Source organism: Neophocaena asiaeorientalis, unplaced genomic scaffold (genome assembly GCF_003031525.2).
Source record: "Neophocaena asiaeorientalis asiaeorientalis breed wild unplaced genomic scaffold, Neophocaena_asiaeorientalis_V1.1 scaffold37, whole genome shotgun sequence".
NCBI lineage: Eukaryota > Metazoa > Chordata > Mammalia > Artiodactyla > Phocoenidae > Neophocaena > Neophocaena asiaeorientalis.
The window spans coordinates 322521-335667 of record NW_020174269.1 but is presented as its reverse complement, the minus strand read 5'-3'; the positions used below and the strand labels follow the sequence as shown (position 1 = coordinate 335667).

Genomic DNA, 13147 nt, shown 5'->3' with positions numbered 1-13147 from the left:
AGGTTCCGGATGCGCAGGCTCAGCGGCCATGGCTCACGGGCCCAGCCGCTCCGCGGCACGTGGGATCCTCCCGGACCGGGGCACGAACCCGTGTCCCCTGCCTCGGCAGGCGGACTCTCAACCACTGCGCCACCAGGGAAGTCCCTTACCTGCTTCTTTTCTGCTCATGTTTCTTCTCAGGCTGCTTGGATTACTTTTCTTGCCTACCCCTTAAGATAGTTTCCAGGCAGTCCTTGACCCCGTCTCTCCTGCATCTCCTTGCATTCTCCAAGTTCTCTACCGTACTCCGTGCCTTCAGTTGCTGCCCACAGGCCAGACCTCCCCAGACTAAACCTCTTCTCCAGTCTGCAGACCTATGTAGCCTTCTGCCTGTTGGGGGTTTCCCCCTGGTGTCCCACTGGCACATCTAATGCAGTGTGCCCTCAAATGCACCTGTTCCATTTCCCTGACTGGCCCTGTGGCCTGGATTCTATCTCCTGGTAAAAAGACCTCTACTTCATCCTCCATGCTACTCAGACACCTGAGTACCATCTCGAGACTCTGCTTTTCCCTCATTGGCAACATCCCGTGGGTTATATGAAGTTCTGTCATTTCTACCTCCTTCACATCCTTCATCCGCTTCCCTCTTCCTCCTGCCCTAGTTCAGGCTTCACTCCCTGAACGAATGATGATCACTTTCCCAATTAGAGACAGTCTTTAAAAATAAGTAAATCAGGTTTCTCTGAAGTAAAATTGATGTTTTTCAGAGCATGGTATTGTAGTGGAATATTTATTAATTCTATGTGTGAAGTAAATCCTCATCCATTAATTTATCTTTTATAGAAACCTGAATTCTTAACCTACTTGCTTGGCTTAAAGCAAAGTACACCTTGAGTAACCTCTAACGCATTAGTCAAGTGAGAGGCCCTGGTCATTACTCTCTATTTAAAGTGTTTTTGATTTGAGGACTTGACATTTTTCCTTTGGGTCTTAATTCTTTCCATATTCCATATGTGTTGTTTTTCTGTAATGTTGGAATTATCCTTTATTAGCTAGTTTTTCAACTTCACCTCCCGTGGAATCAGGCAAGAAATACAATTATTTTCATAAGATTCTTTAATGGAGTAAAATTAATATTTTGGAGAATGAAAATACGGTGAATTGTTTCCTAAGGATTGAAAGACTTTATTAAGATAGCAAAATATCCTTCCCCAGGGTTACATTTTTTTCAGGGCTTATTGGAAATATGGTGCTGGGAAGAATAAAAGGAAATTTAATACCATGGAAGCTGGAAACAGCCACTGAAATCCAATCTTTAGGACACATATAATGCACTAATTCCCAGAGGTTTAAGACAGCTCCATTCGCTTCTTGAGGCTCTCAGGCTCCTTATGACCAAGACATGAAAAGGTTCTTCAGCACGAATGTACCATGACATATTTTGTTTACCATGAATACTGACTACACCTGAATATGGGATGTCCCAGGGTTCTGCCTTACCTTATCGGTATCAAGTTGCTTCATTGTTGTACCTTTCTTAGATGGGGTTCCCCCAGTACAGATCCTGTGACAAAGACTGAAGCACAAGTTGGCTACCTGGGAGGTTATCCTGGAAAGCATTGTTAGGGGAATAGGCATGTGAATTAGGGAGGAGAAGAAAGCCAGTAAAGGGATGCTCTGGAGCAGGTTGCTCAATCCCTGGTGAATTCTAGGAAACATTCTTCAGAATCATCCCATCTGAGGGGCCAGCAAGCGGGGACATGTCTCCTCCAACTCACATTCGTCATTGATGGGTGCACCTCAGACCAGCGCTTAAGGTCTGTTCCTTGCTGGGGCCAAAAAGAGAGCCCTCAGGTGGAGGTCCTGGGGGCTTGCTGTACAGATGTTCAGGAGAGGGGGCTGAGGGCAGTACGACTGGGGCACCAACAGTGCCTGCTGAGTGCACTGCTTTAACATTCTGAACACTGACAGACGAGCTCACTTGAGAGAGAGACACCTCAGGCGGTCAGAAACAAAGCACATGCAGAGACTGTTAGTAGAATGTACTTAAGTCGTATCAGTGCCTGATAGATGTCGGAGTGCATTTAAAAGATCCTGAGAATTGGCCATTGATCCTGAAACGGGGAAGGGAAGATGTAGAGGGAATCTCCGAGAGGTGTCTAGATGTTGTTCCTAAAATGACACATCGTGCCTCAGTCACAAAGGCTGCTAAGCCATATGGTAACAAATGGAACAGCTGGATCGTCCCAGCTCCTTATAGGGTCGCAGTTTCTTCAGTGCTAATCAGCCTACAGAATTATAGCTAGGCCCACAAGGAAATTACGATATTTTTTCCATGCACTCAGATCTGGAAGAAAACAAAAATCTGGCGGAAATCTGTGGCCAGCCAAGTGTGGACAGGGCCACCTTCATTACTTGGGGAAATTCCTGGGGAAGGAAAAAAAAGGTGGAATCCAGTGCTGCTAGTGGACCTTAAAAAGAATCCTCTGCTATGTGTTTGTCTATTCTTTCTGTTATACAACAGTCTTGATGATACATCTTAACATGGAAAATATATGCTAATATCCTGTCGTCTGTTCTGTTGGTGTCATCTAGGGGACAAGGGGATAAGATCTTGATGCTATCAGCTATCTAATTACTTAGACCTGTTTCATGATGGCGGAACAACAGGAGAGTGTTCCTGCCCCAGTGCAGCCACGAGACAAGCAGAGAAGTAGCTGCCACTGTGATAAACTGATTATACTGGGGACAGAGGAAGGAGCAATTAGATCTGCTGTCTGGGGAGGCATCCCAGAGCTGTGACGTTTGACTTGGGCCTTAAAGATGACTGGGTTTCACTCAGGGGTAAAGGAGGAGAATGGCAGTCCAGGCAGAGACCAGGGAGGGCAAAGGCAAGGGACCTGAAAGTGCAGAGCGTGGTTGGGCGGCGGGGAGGGGTTGGTGTGAGTGAGGTTGTGGCGGCAGGCAGAAGTCAGCCTGCGAGAGTCCTGACGGCCTCGCCCCTGCCTGTGCCCTCTCCCCTGCACCATTGTCAACAGGTATTAACCACTTACAGCCACACCATTTCTATTGGCTCGTGTCCACGTTCCCATCAAACATCCTGTTGTCGTAGAAACAAACAGCTTAGGTGCAGGATGATGAATGGCGCTTACGGAACTTGTGTGAGGTTCGGAGTCCCATCAGTGCAGCCTTTTGGCAGTGAAACCTACATTTCGTGCTAAGTGGCTGGTTAGTGATCCCTGTAAAGCCTGTGGATGCCTTGTTAAAGGGGAAGGTGACATGCTTCATACAGGTGGTGAATATTATGCATAAAGTATATTATTTATCCTCTCTTTGCCATGTATTTCCTATCAGTCCATCAAGCCCCAAGTGTTCTGTGTTCTAAATATCTAGCTATGTTTAACAGTATATAGAATTAGTTACTTCCTCTTTTATCATTTATGGACTGTTTTTCCCCATGGAATTCCCCAGTCCTCTGTAGATTCACTTTCATTCCATCCTTTGAAACTGCATTCAGGCTTCCAGGAGATGCTTCCCTAATGATTTCATAACATAAGACGAAGACTTAAAAGTAGTTGATGCCGGGCTTCCCTGGTGGCGCAGTGGTTGAGAGTCCGCCTGCCAATGCAGGGGACACGGGTTCGTGCCCCGGTCCGGGAAGATCCCACGTGCTGCAGAGCGGCTGGTAAACAAAAAAAAAAAAAAAGAAAAAAAAAAAAAAAAAAAAAAAAAAAAAAAAAAAAAAAAAAAAAAAAAAAAAAAAAAAAAAAAAAAAAAAAAAGTAGTTGATGCCAAAGAAAGAAATGTGAGGACGTCTTGAGTCTGATTTAGTAAATTGGCCCCTGGCTGCTCTGTATCTTTGGATGAATCACTGTCCTTTAGTGAGTGAATGTAAGAATAATCAAGTCTAAGAAACAGATCCAGCAGCCAGACGCATAAATCCTTCTCTCTACCCCTTGTCAGTCACTCTCCCCAGCACGAGGGAAGAAACAAAAGTAAATGGGATCTATGTTCAGTTTTGTATTTAGCATCCAGTTTGCAGTGTGCCTTTGCTGTGCACTGGTGCTCTTCTCCAGGCGCAGGGGCTGGGATGGGGGTCTGGTCCTTGAATTTGGGGAGATTGCTCTTATCGTTTCCAGTCTGATAAGTGCTGTCACCCTACAGCCCTAAATCTTGATTTGACCTGGCCTTGCCCACATGAATCTTCACCCACTATTGAGACCATCATAGTCTAATGACCAGAGTGTTAGATTTATTGTTTCCATATCATAGCCATCGAAAACTTCCAGTGGAGAACCTGGTTTTGAGGATGGATGAGCTTTTTTCTTTCTGCATGAGCAGAAAATCGTATGGGAGGGTACAGATCGGTGGCCAATAGATAACAATTAAAGTAGTTCTTGAGTGGTTCGTCAGCCCCTTGTGGAAGAATATTGGTTATGCTATTTTCACTGAATTTTAGGCTTGTGAAGGTTTGAGTGAACCCTAACATCCATTCTGTAAGAATCAGGGCTTTTGTCAATGCTCAAAAATATTATATCTGAAGATGAAGACTCCAAACCTTTGTGTATCAACTTTGAGGAAAATTTTTTAGGGCTAATCAAGATGATTTTGAGTAGAAGTTTCTCCATGTCTAATTACCTGAGAGACAACCGTGGTGATCTTTAGTTTTATGACCTCAACACAGGACTTCTGGTAGTATGTGCCAGTTTCAGTTTCACACATACATTGGACACATATGACATTTCTGGGATGTTCCAAAAGACAAAAGTATGCTAAGCTAGAATTGTTCTCCAAATCCAGGATTCATGACCACACTTTCCAAAATGGTGTTAAAAGTTCCTTGGCTTCTGTAAACATACTTGTTCGTCATGAAACAAAGTTAAACAGGATTTATTTTCATTGTGGTACTTCTCAGAGACTTTACATGCTAGTGAGTACAGTGGCTTTTCAGGGGTGGCATATAGGATACGGCATTTGTCCTGGGATCCCTTTGATCTGAAAGCACCTGCAAGCCGTCTCCCAGAACTCACGTCACTCTGACACAGTGGGGGAGATGCTGACGTGTGGCAGATTTAAAGCAGATTTAAAGTCTTCCCATCCAGGACTGGAGCCTGTTTCTCTACCCCTTGAATCTGGGCTGGCCTTCTGACTTGCTTGGAGTGATCGATGCAGCCCGGGTGTCCTGTGAGTTCCAGGGTCCAGTTCTCTAAAGTCCGGCAGTTTCACTTTTGCCCTCTTGGGGCTTTGCCCTGAGACCTGCATGTGAGGAAGCTGGTCTAGCCTACAGGAGGATGAGAGGCCGGTGGAGGAGAGCCTAGATGCCCCCATCAACAGGCAGTGTTAACTTCCAGGTGTGTGAATGAAGCCATCGAGGGCCTTTAGCACAGCTGACCCAACTGAGAGCAGTGCGTGAGTGAGCCCAAGCAACGCACGGAATTGTGAGAAGTCGTAAGTGACTGTTGTTTTAAGCCACTAAATTTTGAGGCTCTTTGTTACACAGCCATAGTCAATGGATACACTAACATAAGCAGTAGCACCCGACAAAAATTTCGAAACAAGACCGAAAAAATATGGTTGTTTATCTAATCAGATACTTTCTATGAAGCTTTTCTAGCTTAAAACTAAATTTCTGGACAGGGATTTTCCAGAAACCCGAGTCACATGAATAGTTAACAGGAACCTAAAATGTCTGGCATGTGATTCGCAGCACCGGAAAATGGCACCTAATCACAGACGGAGTGGTCCAGGGCGGTCGTGCTAACACTGCCTCCGGAAGATTAGAGGAACTGAAGGAGTAGTTGGAGCCCGTTCACCTGACATTTTCCCGAGGGCTGGCTGACAGCTATCTCTGAAGGTGACCAGTGTCACTTAGGGCTCATCCTTCCAGCTTAAATATTAGATTCCAGCAGACATCTGTTCCACCTGCAGACCAGCTGTGGGGATGTGAGGTCTCGTGATCTCGCCAGCATTCCCGGCATAGAGCTAGTTTAATTTTTCCTGGCTCCGTGGAGCAAATCTGATTAGCAGATGTCAAAGGGGCCCGTTTTCGTCAGGCCCTGGTGAGATGTGGAAGTGGACGAGGCCTGGGTGCTGCCCATTGCCAAGGCCTGCCTGTGGAGGGCCTGGGCCTGGCAGCCCTGGGTCCTGGGACATCACACCCACCGTCCTCTCAGTGCTCCGAGGCCAGGAGGAGCTGTGGACGGGGACGTCAGGGCTGCAGGCTCGTGCACTGCAGCTGGGAGGCCTCAGGCAGAGCCACGTCAGTCGCTACGTCCAGGCCTTAAAATGCTCGGGCTAGAGGGTCGTGACAGTCAGGCCACAGCCATGCTGGCCGCAGTGAGTTGGGAAGAGGCAGAGGATGCAAGAATCATGGGAGCTGGAGCTGGAGAAGACCCAGTTGGTCATGAAGCCTCTTCCTCCGTCATGGCCAGATGGTTCCCCCGGGAAACTCTGGAGCGCTTTGTAAAATCTGTTTCCGAATGACTCAGGCTGGGAGTCTTCCAGCTGTTCCCTTGGGACATGGGGTGGCTTTTTCTGTGAAGGAAATACTTTCCTCACGATTGGTTGGGACCTTTTGTTGGTTGGCTGCAGCCCCATCACTCCTGGCTGGTCTCCCTTGGACCACCCTGGACAAGTCTCCCTCTCCCTCTCCCTCTCGCCTTCCCACAGCTAAATCTCCATCACACTTCCGCTGAGCAGCAGTGAAGCAAAGGAGGAGGGGCCTGCTTCCCAGTCTCCAAGATTTCTGAAATGACAACTTTCTCCAGCTGCTTCGGTATTCTGACCCCCTACCCTGAATCTCTCTCATTTTTTTATCCCTCTTACATTTCCCATATGTGAACCCTGTGCTGGTAGTTCACAAGCTCTGTGAAGAGTATGTACTCCACCACGGGCATGTCACTGTCGCTGAAAATTCTTTGGAGTTTTGTTAGATTAGATCGACCCTGGTTTATACGTCATAGCCCAATGGGTGCAAAAAACTCTAAATGGAACTCGACTCCTCCAGAAACCAGTAACAGCGATATCCTACATCATACACAGCGACTGGCACGGCCGTGTGAACACCGTGGTCCTAGGGCATTTCTTTTGGGGGTTGATGTATCTCAGGGTAAGTCAGTAAAACAAAGAAAATAAGCCTGTGTGTCTGCACAGACCACAGCCATGTTAGGGACAGTTGTTAAGCGAGGGATCGTGGTTTTGTGGGTCTCTGACTTTGCTATCACTGATGAAACTGGGACACGAGAAGCCAGAGCCCTGCAGTGTGACTTCACGGTCAGGGCATGTGGTGTTTGTGGGCCATGAGGACCAAGCTGCAAGAGCGGTTTAGATCAGGGTTTTTCTGAGCATGTTGCAGAGTGTTACAGTTCCTGGGCGCATTTTAGGGGCTCACTGGATGGAATGGTTGTGACAGGAGCAAGGTGGCCCTTGTCAGCCTCTTACTTTTTAATCAGCACAGCTCTGCTTTGATCTGTTTCATATACAGAACTGGAGTTGCTTGTCAGATTCCGTTTGATAAATAGTGTTCTACGTTCAGAAAAAAGTTTGCAAACCGCAGGCTCAGAGGACTGACTTCTAGTAAAAACAAACACAGAGAGAAGCCTCTTTAGCCGAGCAAGTAACGATTACATTTCTGGGATCCACATAGATCAATCCGCAGACATTTGGAAGCAGCGAAAAGCAAAGAACTAAACAATTAGATGTTTCTGGGTAACTGCTATGTCATCAGGAAACTCTTAGTCAATATAAACAGGACATGTAGACTGTGACCTAAGTGGCAAGGGGAACAGGAGGCCAATTCTGGTCATCTGTGCAGGTGACTCTGCCAGAGAAGGTCGTTCTTAAGTAAGCCCCAGTGAGCTATGGAGCAGAGGTTATACGAGTCACGTGATAAAAGCTACCATTACTGAGAGCTTTCCATTTGCTGAGAGCTGTGCCTCGGATACATGTCCATGGTAGTAAATGTAGGTTCTATTATTATCCCCATTTCACACATGGGAAAACTGAGGCTCAGAGATTGAATAACTTGCCCAAGGTCACACAGCTGATAAAGTAGTGGAGCTGGGGTTAGGTCCCTTTGGTTAGAGTTTATGTCTGTAAATGTTCTGCTACATTTCCTCTCTCTGTTAGTCCCTTTTTAATTTTTATACATGTGCGTGTTTTCCTCCCTAATGGTTTTGGTAAGTGGAGTACCTAAGGATACCTAGTTTGAAAAATGTCTTTCTTGTCATAGTTACAACTTTATGATCAACCCGCTCCAAGATGGGTCCATATAAAGCTGAAATGTAGTGTTGTGTGTAAATGATCCTCACTGGTTGTAAAAAGAATGTAGAGAAAAGGAGCTAACAGTCTAACCTTACGGGGGGATACTAATACTAAGCCAGCACGTGCAGCTCTGGAAGTGTGTGTCTGTGCCCAGATTTAATGGCTCACAGTCACTCCACAGTTTTACCGGTCCAGGAGAAATTAGGACTCTTGAAGCCACAGCAGCAGGTAGCGTTGCTAAGGCAGGTGGAATAACCTTGGCACAGGTTTTAAGTTCTTAAATGTTGGGTGTTTTTCTCAGATGGTACCTCAGCTTCTCCAGTCCATCCTCTGTGCCACACACGGCCTTCACAAAGGCTGGGTAAGGGTAGTCTTTGTGAGGATCTGCTGTTCACTTACTTCGTGCCCTTCCAAATGTGTGTGAACTATTCCTTATTTCTGCCAATAACCACATGGTTCCAGTGAGAGCGTTAGGTTCTGCTGAAACTTCTCTCCGGTCAGTTGACTCTGCTGGAGCAGAGTAGTTCCCTAAAGAGTGAATTTAACAGGCATTTAGTTTTGTTTTTGTAGGTGCATTTGGAAAAGCTGGAACTGTTTGAGCAGCTATTGCATAGCACATCCAGGCGGCTTGAACCATCTGCCTCCGTACAACACACCAATTTTAAACAAGACTGAAGCCTGTAGTGTGTTTCTCTCATGGAGCCAGCGAGGCCCTCCGGGAGAAACATGAACTTGTGTGGGTGCTTAGGAAGTATTGAGCAATAACTCTCTCAAGCCACAAGGGCCCCATTTGCCTAGCAGAAATTTATGAACAGGGCCCTAGTGGCTTATACAAGTTCATTTTTCTTTCCCAAGTGCCTCACTCACTTCCTGAAAGTAATGTTTTCATCGAAAGATTTGACCATACTGGATCTTTAGAGACGCCTGAGAAATCCCACCCTTGATGCTGTAGCAGGTGAGGATGACTTAGCTGAGATAGGGCCTTGGATGTGGCCTCCTGGTGGGGAAAGAAAGTGTTGGTTAAAGGGGATGTGGAGAAAAAGTTGCTAAATAACAGGTATCTGTCTGACCTGATCTAACAGTTACCTAAGGTCTTGCGGGTCATGGTAGAGCTGGGTAGTTTGGACCTGAATGGTTGTGAGAGTGCCTCGTGGTGACGGGCAGCTTGTCAGTGGTTTCCTAAACATCTGTCTCAGAGAGGGCGGTTGGAATTCCTACCGGGGAGTGTTTCCAGTCATTGTCCATGAGAAAGGAGAGTGGGAGTAAGTGAAACAGATCAAGAGGAAATGAGTCTGTGCTCCACTTGGGATTACATGCAGATGAATTCCATATTTTGGTTAGGGAATGTTTTCTTTTAGAAAAGAGAAGACAAGAAAGAAAAGCTTGGAGTCTGACCGAGTTACTAAAAAGCAGACTGAGATGCAGATTAATGCCGGCCGAAACAGTCGCTTCAGTTTGCCCTTTTTGTGTTCTGGTGTGTGTGTGCGTGCGCGCGCGTGTACAAGAAAGTGACCCAGGACTTACTGGCACGCGTTTCTGCCCTTGGCCTGACATCCCCGCCAAGGTGGCCTGACCTCGCCCGAACGACCTGTTTTAAAACTGCTGTAGTCAGCAGAGCTGTGGTTCCTCGCTGCATCTGCACAGATCGGTGACTTGAAGATTCAGACAAATACAATAGCCGCCCACCCCTGCCTCCACAACCCCATGCATGGGGAACACGTTCCAGGACCTCCGGTGGAGACCTGAAAACTTGAGGGGGGGGCACCAAACCCCGTATTTCCTGTTTTTTCCTATCCACACACACCCGTGATAAAGTTTAATTTACAAATTAGGCATGGCCAGAGATTAACAACAATAATTAATAATAAATAGAACACATAATAATATACTGTAATAAAAGTTATGTGAATGTGGTTTCTCTCTGTCAAAATATCTTACTGTACAGATTTAATGCCTTTTCCATCTTAGCCACTTGTCACGCACTGTGTCTGTAACTTTTGCAGTTGGAGGTGCAACAGCAAAACCAGAACGAATTTCTTTTTTTCTTCACAATTTCGTACATAGAAGATTCATTCTTACTGAATATTAGCGACCGCAGCATATGATTTTTTTTCTTTCCTTATTAATTTGAGAACGTTTACCTTTTCACTTAAAGAAGAAGCCTCTTACGGCTTTTCTTTGGCAGATCCAAATTGCTGGCATCACTATTCTTGACTTTGGGGCCACTCTTCAGTCAAATAAGGGTGACTTGAGCACAAGCCCTGTGATATAGCGACAGTCAATCTGACAATTGCAGCAGAGCTACTAAGTGACTAACGGGTGGGACAAGCTGGACAAGGTGATGATTCATGTCCCAGGAGGGACGGAGGGGGACTTTGGGAGATTTCGTCACACTACTCAGAATGACACGCAATTTAAGGCTTGTGAACTATTTAATTCTGGAATTTTTCATTTAATATTTTCAGACCATGGTTGACTCTGGGTAGCAAACCACAGAAAGCGAAACCATGGATAAGGGGGAACTGCTCTAATATGTATTCATCCTATTGACAAAAATCACAACTGAGGTTTTCCTGACTTAATTACAAGAAAGTGTCTGTCGATTTTGATTTAAAGATTTTATTTGCCCCCTCTGTCCCCTGTGTATAAATCATGGAATGGAGACGCAGATTTGCTCTTTGCCTGTTGTGTTCAAAATGTGCTACTTCCGATGATTCCAAACCTGACCCAAGCTCTGTTTTGCCTGCTGAGGAGTCATCCAACAGGTAGTTACGAGACGCCAGCTGTGTGCGCCAGACGCCGTGTGAGGATATAATAGTGAGCAGGGAGACAGATGGGGTCCCTACCCTCCTGGAGGTCACGGTCTGCAGCCGCCTGGCAGCGGAGCTCTCGCAGCCTGGGGAATTGGAGTTAAGGGAGGCCCCGGGGAGCCGGGCAGAGCTGAGAACCTGGAGATGCTCCGTTGGCAGGTGTCTCCTCATTGCTACCCTGGCACTGGTGGGTGGTCAGTGATTTTCCTAAGCTGCCCTCGGGCCCCCAGCTTGCTCCCAGGTCAGTGGGCGGTGCTGTCAGCCCCTCAGGACCGCCAGGGAAGGGAGTGCTGCTGCCCCCGCCCCGCCCCCGCCCGGGTCTGCCTCCAGGGCGGTCCCCTCCACTGTCTGCACAGTCACCTTCTCTGCCCTCAGCTCCCAGACCACAGTGCCCCTAGGCCTTGCCTCGTCCTATTGATATTTTGTCCTCATTGTCACTGTGCAGCTCTCCCCGTCTCCTTACTTCTCCATCTGTGTGGACCTGAAGGTGACCTGACTGGGTGAAGAAGGGCTCTTTTTTCAGCCCCTGCACGGCCTCCCTGTGCTGCCTGTGCTTCTGGGACCTGCACGGGGGGCGGCCAGAGTGGGGCTGGAGAAAGAGCTGCAGCAGCGCCTGACCCTATGCCCCTGCACCTAGGAGGCCAGGCCTGGGGGCTGGAGTTGTCTCTAGGGATAGGGCTGAGGGCGGGGCCATCCTGCCACTCTCTGTCCTCCCAGAGGGGCAGTGAGAAAGGTGGGAAGCTCAGAGCGCCTGGGTGGGAGGCCGGGAGGCCGGGGTCCCGGCGCCTGGCCCATGGAGGCCTGCGGGCTCACCCGCCCTCCCTGCAGGCGGGCCGGCGCTCTAGGGGGGCGCTGAGCAGGGACTGCGTGTGCGGCCCTGTGGGGATGTGACGCTGAGTCAGATGAGGATTCAGAACTAACTTGTGGACTGTCCAGTAAGGGAGAAAAATCGTGTTCTTAAACCCACCCTGCTCTAGAAAGTGCTGTGCCGTCAGAGGGGCTCCAGTAAAACCTGGGCCACCCAGTGGGGAGACCGTCTAAAGGGAAAGGCTTCCTGGAAGAGATGGCATTCGAGCTATAGACCTTGAAGGACAGGTGGGAGGGGGATGCGAGGAGATGAAGGGGTGATGAGATAACAGTGCCCAGGTGGGCACAGGGGGGGAGCCCCCCACCCCGTGGGGCGATTCCTGGAAATCCCAGGAAGCAATTCACAAGTGGCCTTTGCCGGTAGATTCCGCAGAGGGACAAGGGCCAGTGGGTTTGGCAGCTCTGTAAAAGTGGGTGTGTTTGATTGTCCTGCCACCGGGGCCATAGCCACGTCCCCCATTCAGAAACCCGAGCCTCTCTAGGGACCCTGCTGGAGGAAGCGTGCTCTGGGGTAACACGAGGGCCTGTTGATTGTTAACTTTTCTTTCCCTGATGGCAAATCAGAGCCATCACACAATGCTGGAGGATTTATTTCTGAAGGATACGGAGGTAGTTGGACAAAAGCTTAACTACAATGGGTTGTGTTTTTTTAACATCCAAGGTCACAGCTATTAAATTTCTGTAACTTAAGGATTGATTCTAGAATTACACATGGCTTGCCTCTTAAAGTGCACCCTTGTCATAATTCAAACTCAAAGCATTCTAATGCCATTTCTTCTACAGAAGTACATTTCTCAAATGGGGGTGCTATTTTTCTTTTTCAAGTTTATCTTAAGCTCGGTTAAGCTCAGAACCAGTGGTTCTGGCTTCCCGTCCTCTGTCGGCTAGGTGGGCGCAAGCCAACGGCGGCTCTCACTTCTGTAAGTCTGCAGGTACTCGGCAGTTGCTTTAATTATTACCATTTTCCTGTGGTGCACATCTAAACTGTAAGTTCTCTTTTCTGTGGGTTTTGCAGCACAGTATTATTTTATGGGTTTTTAACGTTTTTCCCCCCTTTTGAGTATTACCGGACCCCCAGTCACCAGAAGGCCAGGATCTGTTTCAGTAACTGATTTATCAGGTGCTAGGCTGGTGACATTGCGAGAGTTTATGGAAGGGACCCCACCTCCTTTCCTGGGGACTTTGCGACTGGCTCGGCCGTGAGCGCAGCACCGTGTGTTCTCCACACG

At 47.8% G+C, this 13147-nt stretch overlaps 1 protein-coding gene across 3 annotated transcripts in view; it reads left to right on the top strand.

Moving 5' to 3' along the window:
- The window catches only part of LHFPL2 (LHFPL tetraspan subfamily member 2), a 173510-nt gene that overhangs the window by 99006 nt on the left and 61357 nt on the right, over positions 1–13147 (top strand). The window contains exon 1 of one of the 3 annotated variants that reach the window (XM_024755669.1): positions 9152–9196. The exons of the other annotated variants lie outside the window; for them this stretch is intronic. The gene's annotated coding sequence lies outside the window, so the exon portion shown is untranslated. Of the gene's footprint in view, positions 1–9151; positions 9197–13147 lie in introns of those variants that run through there. 3 annotated transcript variants of the gene reach the window in all.